This window comes from Phaseolus vulgaris, chromosome 8, assembly GCF_051622355.1.
Source record: "Phaseolus vulgaris cultivar YP4 chromosome 8, ASM5162235v1, whole genome shotgun sequence".
Lineage (NCBI taxonomy): Eukaryota > Viridiplantae > Streptophyta > Magnoliopsida > Fabales > Fabaceae > Phaseolus > Phaseolus vulgaris.
Genome location: NC_143505.1, coordinates 30350753 through 30357916, shown reverse-complemented (window position 1 = coordinate 30357916; position 7164 = coordinate 30350753). Strand labels below are relative to the sequence as shown.

General features: G+C 36.8%; 1 pseudogene; it reads left to right on the top strand.

Annotated features, from left to right (window-relative positions):
* The first annotated feature begins 6900 nt into the window (after positions 1 to 6900).
* Positions 6901 to 7007, top strand: LOC137827387 (small nucleolar RNA R71; annotated as a pseudogene).
* The last annotated feature ends 157 nt before the right edge of the window (positions 7008 to 7164 follow it).

The following is a 7164-nucleotide window of genomic DNA, read 5'->3' as shown; positions in this document are numbered from 1 at the left end:
AGCACTTAACATCTCTAGCTCGGATGGGTGGGGTGGAGGTTTCTTTCACTAAGGGTTTGGTAGTTTCTTTTGGTTTTTCTCTTGATGTGCTACCCTCCCTTCTATATTCTTTCTTGGGATAAAAGCTAGAGTAGAAACTCACCCTTTGACTTGAAGTTTTGCGCAAAATTTGTTGTTCAACTTTAATGCAAAGTTGAACCAAGTCATTCAAGTCTTGGTAGGGAAGGAGTTCTACCCTATCTCTTATCTCAAGAGAAAGGCCACTAAGGAACCTAGCTATGGTGGTGTCCTCCTCTTCCCTAATGGATGCTCTCATCATGTAGAGCTCCATTTTTTGCCTATACTCCTCTACACTCATATTTTTTGTTGGAGTCTTTGGAGCTTGTCCATTAACTCCCTATGGTAGTATGAGGGTATATGTCGACGTCTTAGGGCTCCCCTAAGGTCATTCCAATACGTAATGGGAGGTTCCCTATGAAGACGTCTTTCTCTTTCGAGAGAGGTCCACCAATACATGGCGTTCCCTTGGAAGCTAAGGGCGGCTAAGGGTACCTTGCGTTCTTCACTCACCCTATGGCAAGCAAAAAGTTGCTCTACTTTCATCTCCCAATCTAGGTAGATTTCTACATTCCCCTTACCATGGAAGTGAGGTAGGTCTACTCCAACCTCCCTTGGCCTCTCTTGCTCCCTTTGCCTATTTCTTCTAGGGGGTGGTTGGTAATAGTCATTGATTCTAAGGCTTCCCTCCCCTAGAGACTCATTACTTTTAGAATGGGATGCATGAGTATGAGATATTTTTGATTTTTGTGACTTCTCTTCTTGGGCTGTAGTCTACTCATTGATTTTAGTCTCATTCTCCAATTGTCTAAATGAAATCATTTGCACAGCTTATGAAACTTCTTTCAAAAGAGTTTTTATAGATTTTACTTCACTTTCAATAGACTTTGGAAAATGAGAAGAAGAAGACATGACTAAAGCTTTGTGTATACAAGTATTTTACCTTGAGAAAATTTAGGAAAGTCAAAGAAGGTAGTCTTCCAGGTAAGGGAGGTGAGTCACAGTGGATTACTTAAATACCAAGCCTTTGCCTTAGCCAAAAACTATCCCTCAATGTCTTCAGACAAAGCTTTCTCTTAGTAAACCACTTAAGACAGAATTAAGTTGGAGAAATCAGATTTTAATGCAAGAAAACAATGCAAACTAGCTAATTAACCAATCAAGAATTAACAAAGCTTAATCAAAGCAACACAATTGAAAAACGTAACTAATTAAGCAAAGAGATGCAATTAAAACATTTAACAATTTCTAAACTAGATAATTCTACACTAGTCGGCCCTAGGTGAGGCTTCTTGGACACTTGGAGCCCTTGAAGACACACTCACCGTCTAATCACGTAAATAAAGAAGTAATTAACAAAAGTTAAGTTGCAAAGAATAAAGAAAACTCCCTTTGTTGATCTCTTTTTTTTTGCTATTGGCACTTCCTTGGTTGTCTTTTCTTGGTTGGGCCTTCCAATGTTTGTGGTGTTTTTGGTAGGTATTTGTTTTCTGCCCTTGCCTTTGTTCCTCTTAGAATTAGGGAATTAATTCTCCAATCCAGCACCTATCAAGCAAGCTAGACCTCACTCAAGTCAAATTTCCACTCAAATAAGCACCAATTGAGAAACAATCCAACACCAAATTTAGAGGCCAAAGAATTAAAGCAAGAAACAAATTAATTGGAAAAACAGTACCACACAAATGGAATTAAATTGTGACAACTAGAAAGAGTTCCAAAGAAATATTAGACAAGCAAATAAAGGTACTCAAAGAAAGGTAGGCACACAAAATGGATCCTAAGAATAGCATTAGAATTGATTTCAAAATCAAAAACAGCACCACTGAAAAATTGTTGTGGGCCAGAGAGTGTGATTTTCCCCGATTTATGCTGAGCTGTCCTTTTAAGATTTGCTTCTGAAAATTTATATGCCAATAATTCAAGATCTTAACTAAATTCTGGCGTTGGTTTCACTCCAAACGCATGAACCATTTTTTTTAATAAATTTTCTAAAATCAGTGTTCAGTTACGCCAACAGTAGCGCCAGATTTGCACACTGTTTTTATAATATTTATCATTTTTTTTCTATTGACTCTTTTGAGCTGATTCTTTTTTGGTCTTTTCTGTAACACCTCAATATTGCATAATCCAGAGAATCAGAAATTTCCTATGTGGGAAAATAATTTTCTTAAGCAAAACAGCCAGCACAGAGTTATGCAAAACAGGGGATTCTGTAAATCTGGAAAAAAACAGCAAGATACCAAAAGAAATACACAATGGAATTGGTGAAAAGGAATTTGTGTAGATCTAAACACAAATATGAACTCAAGCTAAAAATAAAAGGCACCAAAGGATAAAAAACACAGCAGATTCAAAACAAACATTTAGACCAAAATCAAGAAATAAATAAGCCAAACAAAGTACTACTATGATTTGATGACATTTTGGAAAAACATGACTAGACAAAACACATATAGATTCAGAAATTAAAAGACTCAAAGAGCATAAAATGAACCAAATAAAATTGCAATAAGGACTCAAATACCTAAAATAAAAAACAGCAACACAAAGTGTATGGAATCCTACTCAAGATGCACCGATTGGAATTTCCAAACAGCACACCAATTCAAAGCAAAAATTAAAAAAACAGCAAGACAATATGGAATGTAAAGAATAACAAGGAAATAAGAAGAACTCTAAATGAAAATGACCAAGAACTACTCATCTTTGAAGAACCTACTCAAAATGATGGCATTCTCATGGAGCTCTTGTTGGATGTATGGGAATATGGTGTGGAAGCTATTGTGAAAGTGGGTAAGATCCTCCTAGGAGTTGTGGTGATCTTGAAGGTGCATGAAATGTATGGAAAAAGGGAGGTTCTGCCAGCCCTCTTGGTAAATGGTGAAGAGAAGATTAGGACCTAGAAACTAGGCAAAGACAATGTATGGCACAATATGGGCAGCATAACATTACTCTCATTAATCTTGAAAATACAAGTGATGGGCTTCTCCTTTTATAGGCTAAGGAGGCTGTAAATGCTAAGCTAAGTGAAGATGAAATGCAAGCAAAATGAAATGGAAATGTGAAGGCACATGGCACATGGAGCACATGGCCGTTCCTAGTGAGAATCTTCTAGAAAACGTGAGCTAGCTAGGTTAAAAACAAAAAGAGACAAGTTTATGCTTTCTAACACTACACTAACTACTAAGCCACCCCTAATGGGCCTCCATGTAGCATGTACAAGTTCTTCTCCCTCCCATCCGTTGCTTGACCCAATAGTGCGTGGAGATGCTTGGCCATGGACCTAGTGATAGGTCCTAGACGGTCTAGGCTTCCTCCTAGACGCTCCTTTTGCAGCCGCCCCTCATCTTGTGCTAGACGCTCCATAATTGAGTCTAGACGCTCCCCACATGGCTCTAGACGGTCTAGGCTTGGATCTTGTCTTCCATGGTGTGGTGAGCTTGGCCCTTCTCCATCAGGTAGGGAGCCACAACCGGTGTTATATGTGCCTTTTGGAGTACATATTTTTTAATATTTTATTCATATTTTGGTACATATTACACCAGTTTTTACAACCGATGTTATATGTAATCGACATTTTGCACCGATTATTACTCATAAATGGGGTGCACGTAAATCAATTTACTAGATGACCAAGTTTTAGTATTTTGTCGAGTATCAACTACTAATCACTTTTGAAGTTGTAGTTTCAGAACTATTTTTTTAGGTTCATGCTTTGCAACTTTCCAAAATCTATAGGAAATATGAATTCTTCCACCTTAACAAGAACATCTTCAACAACACCATATGGATATTTGATTGATCAATCAACTAACTATAGTGTCATCCTGGTGGGTTTAACCTCCAAAACACCTATCCTTTTCAGCATAGCCAGAGACATTAAATTGATACTAGCCCCCAAATCTAATAAATCCTTGTCCATAGATAAAGCACCTATGGCAACTAGAATAATAAAACTTTCTAGATCCTTGGATTTTAAGGGCAAACATTTATGAATAATAGAACTGCAACCGACCTTTAGCTATATAGTCTCTTCATCTATGAAGCTCATCTTCTTTCTCAGCAATTCCTTCATGAATTTTTTATATGTCGATATCTCTTCCAATGCTTCAGTAAAAGGGATATAGATCTGTAATCTCTTAAGGATATCAAGAAATATGATAAATTGTCGTTCTTTATTCTTCCTTGATTAAGCATGTGGATAAGGTAAATCCAGAACAGGAAAACTCTTCTCCAGTTTCTCAATTTTTCTCTTTTTTTTCTTCTTTTTTATATGTGCACTTTTTTGTTTTTCTTTATTTTTTTTCTTTTTCCTCCTTAATCTTATTCTTCTCTTCCTCAATCTTATTTTTCTCTTCCTCGGTCTCATTTTTCTTACTTCCTCAGCAACTAATGATAGCTTGAGCTCTTCCTAGCGTTTTCGAGGTGGAAATTTGTGGAAGCTTCAATGGATTGTTGGTGGAACAAGGCTCTCCTAAGAGTTGTGGTAGCCTTGGAGGTGCATGAGAAGTTGGAGAGTGAGAGAGGTTCGGCCAACTCTCTTTGTAGGTCAAAGGTTTGAAGATTAAAGACCTAAATCCTAAGAGATTTTAGGCAAGGGAGTAAGAATGGCACATTTTGGCAACATTTCATTACTCAAAATAATCTTACAATTTCAGCACCCAAGCTCTCCTTATATAGGACTAGGAGGCCGAAATAAAGAGTCAAATGAAAGGCAAATGTGCACAAAATGAAATGAAGTTGGTGCCTAAATGAGAGAACACATGTGGAGGTAGGTTCTAGAATCCTTCCATGTGTGGAAAGGCCTAGAACTTACGCTCCATGATGTCTATGTGTGGGCTGGACTTTAGTTTAATTAGGAAATCCTAATTAAACTTAAGATTTAGCCTTCTAGGTGCCTCTTTGCATGTTTCAACACAATTACAAAAAGAAATTATACTATGCTACTTTAAAAACTATTCTACACTAGAGTTTATGACATGTAAAAATGTGTCCTCTTGACCCCTCTTTGACCATAACTCTAGTGGTTGCCTTATCTTGATATTTAGGTGGCCTTTCAAAGGATTGGTGTTGGGGCCTCTTCCATCAACTAAATTATCATCAATCCTCTATATTATTACTATACCACTTCTAGTAGTAATTACATTGCAATGTGTTAGAATGTATGGCCTTAAACGAGAGGGGGGGTGAATTGTTTAAAGGGGGTTTTCACAAACTTTTTAAGCTAGAATGAAATTCTTTGCAAGAAACAAGATTAGGAATTCAGTTAGCCAAGAAACAAAGCTCATAATAGTAAAGCACCAGAAAAACAATCGGTTGTTTTGTAGAAACAATCGATTGTTTATACCAGTAAAAAATAACAACAACTGAATTTAAAGAGTTTAAGGAAGAAAGAGATGCACAAATAGTTTATACTGGTTCACTCTTAAACCAAGAGCTACATCCAGTTTCCTAGAAACCACTGGGAATCCACTAGGTAATCAAAACCAGATTACATACACACACCACCAAAGAAGTGACCTTGATCCCTTCAAGAAATACACTTCCTTTGGCTCAGCACACACACCAAGAATGTTGATCTTGACAACCTCAAGAGCACACAACCCTTCTTGGCTTTACAACACCAGAATGTACAAAGGTATTCAAAACGAATTACACTTGTTACAGAATGAACTGAAATCAATACAGATGTAATCCTATTCCACTCTCTCTTGATAAACCAAAGTTCAAAAGTGAAAACTCAAATCTTTGAAAGCACTTTGAAAAACTCAAATCTGCTTTTCTTTCTTGTTGTTTGTTATAAAACTTAAACAAACTATTTATAGCATTAAAAGAATGGTCAAAGCATTTAAAGCAAAAGCGTATTCGGTTATAAAATCATTTAAAGCTCACTTAACTAACAAAACTGATTCTGTTAGAGTTTTCAAACAAACAATCGATTGAAAGAGTGAATCAATCGGTTGTTTTCGTTTGACAGCAAGTCAACCAACCAAAACAGTTTTCAAACTTTTCAAAAACACCTAAGTATAAAACATTCGGTTGTTTCGACAAAACAACAGGTTGTTTTTCACTTTGTTTGAAAAAAAAACTTTAAACTTAACAGATATGAAAACACTTAAGCTTTAGATTCAACAAAGAGTGGATCACAAAGATAAACTACCCCAGATCCTACTATAAAACACAGCAGCAACTTCAAGCAACTCCAGCCTTCCATCAAACGCTAGGATTTGGATTCTTCAAAGCTTTGATCACACTTGATTCTACACAATGTTCCTTGGGGTTGGTCTATGTGTTAACTGAAAATTGACTGCTCTGTCGCTTTGCCAGCTATTTAGCAATCTGTCCCACCTACGATTCTAAGTTTATGATTGTCGTTTCATTATTCTTTTGATTGGCCAGAGAAGCTTGCATGAATATATCTATGGTGTCCTCAAATTTTCTTAGTCACTTCTGAATTGAAGGATGGAGTGGTTGTTGTTGAATAAAAGTTTTCCTATTGGATGACCAACATCTTGTTTCCACCCAAAACTTTGGTTCTGATTTCTTCTCCAACCTTAAGGCATATTATTCTAATAATTATTATTGTTGCGACAACTTAGACATCTTGTTAGTCAATGCTTCAACCTGTTGTGCTAGAATTTTATTTTGAGCCAGAATTGCATCTCAAGTAATACGGTCCATCATCCCTTTCTTGTGCTGAATCTTTCTATCATTATGGGCTTGATAGTCTGTTGATGCCAATGCATCAATAATATTTGTTTCGTGTTCTACATCAACAACCATCATTGTACCACCAGCTGCAGTGTCTAAAAGCATTTTTGTATTTTGAGCCCATTATCTTCAAATTCATGATTTGGGCATTTTCTCAGCATCACTTTGAATCTCTCCCATGTTTCAGATATGGCTTCATCTGATCCTTGTTTAAACATAGAAATATCAGACTTTGCTTTCATGTAGCGGGATAATGGAATAAATCTTTGTAAAATTTTTTACAGGTGTAGAGGACCCAGAGGCTCATCTCACGACCTTTCACAGACAGATAATGCTAACTGGGGGCTCTGATGCAGTGCATTGCAAGCTGTTCATGAGCATGCTGACAGACACAAC